General features: G+C 38.1%; 1 non-coding gene across 1 annotated transcript; it reads right to left on the bottom strand.

Annotated features, from left to right (window-relative positions):
* Window positions 1–255: 255 nt before the first annotated feature.
* LOC112753125 (small nucleolar RNA R71) lies at window positions 256–364 on the bottom strand. The gene has a single exon (XR_003177523.1). It is a non-coding gene; the product is annotated as a small nucleolar RNA R71 (small nucleolar RNA).
* Window positions 365–994: the final 630 nt, after the last annotated feature.

Genomic DNA, 994 nt, shown 5'->3' with positions numbered 1-994 from the left:
TTTCTCTAATGCAACAGAATTGCAAGTTTCATGGACATTCATTGGAAGATCCTCATCAGTTCTTAGTTGAATTCTTGCAAATCTGTGACACTATTAAGATGAATGGGGTTGATCCTAAGGTCTACAGGCTTATGCTTTTTCCTTTTGCTGTAAGAGACAGGACTAGGATATGGTTGGATTCACAACCACCTGAACTCTTGGAAAAAGCTGGTTAATGCTTTCATGGCCAAATTCTTTCCACCTCAAAAGTTGAGCAAGCTCAGAGTGAAAGTCTAAACCGTCAAACAGAAGGAAGGTGAATCCCTCTATGAAGCTTGGGAAAGATACAAGCAATTGATCAGAAGGTGTCCTTCTAACATGCTTTCAGAATGGAGCATCCTATGTATATTCTATGATGGTCTGTATGAATTATCTAAGATGTCCTTGGATCACTCTACTGGTGGATCTCTTCATCTGAAGAAGATGCCTATAGAAGCCCAGGAACTCTTTAAAATGGTTGCAAATAACCAGTTCATGTATACTTCTGAAAGAAATCCTGTGAAAAATGGGATGACTCAGAAGAAAGAAGTTCTTGAGATTGATACTCTGAATACCATATTGGCTCAAAAAAAAATATTGACTCAGCAAGTCAATATGATTTCTCAAAATCTGACTGGAATGCAAGCTGCATCCGGCAGTACTAAAGAAGCTTCATCTGAAGGAGAGGCTTATGAACCTGAGAATCCTGGAATGGAAGAGGTGAACTGATGCCAGGGCATTTTGGCTAGTTTCACTGACCTTTTCTTTACTGTTTTTAGGGTAGTTTCATGCTTTTCCTTAGGAAATAAGCTAGTTTTGGGTAGATATTCATTTACATCTTGATTCAAGCATACATTGTGCACTTTACATGATTTCATGAGGATTTTACATGAATTTAATGACAAATTGGGTGTTGCATTTCCCATGACTTGGACTAGAACTTTGATGCACTTTATTGCTTGATTTCAGGACAAAG

The sequence above is a fragment of the Arachis hypogaea genome, chromosome 15 (genome assembly GCF_003086295.3).
Source record: "Arachis hypogaea cultivar Tifrunner chromosome 15, arahy.Tifrunner.gnm2.J5K5, whole genome shotgun sequence".
Taxonomy (NCBI): domain Eukaryota; kingdom Viridiplantae; phylum Streptophyta; class Magnoliopsida; order Fabales; family Fabaceae; genus Arachis; species Arachis hypogaea.
The sequence above is the reverse complement of the archived record's forward strand: the minus strand, read 5'-3'. Positions and strand labels throughout refer to the sequence as shown.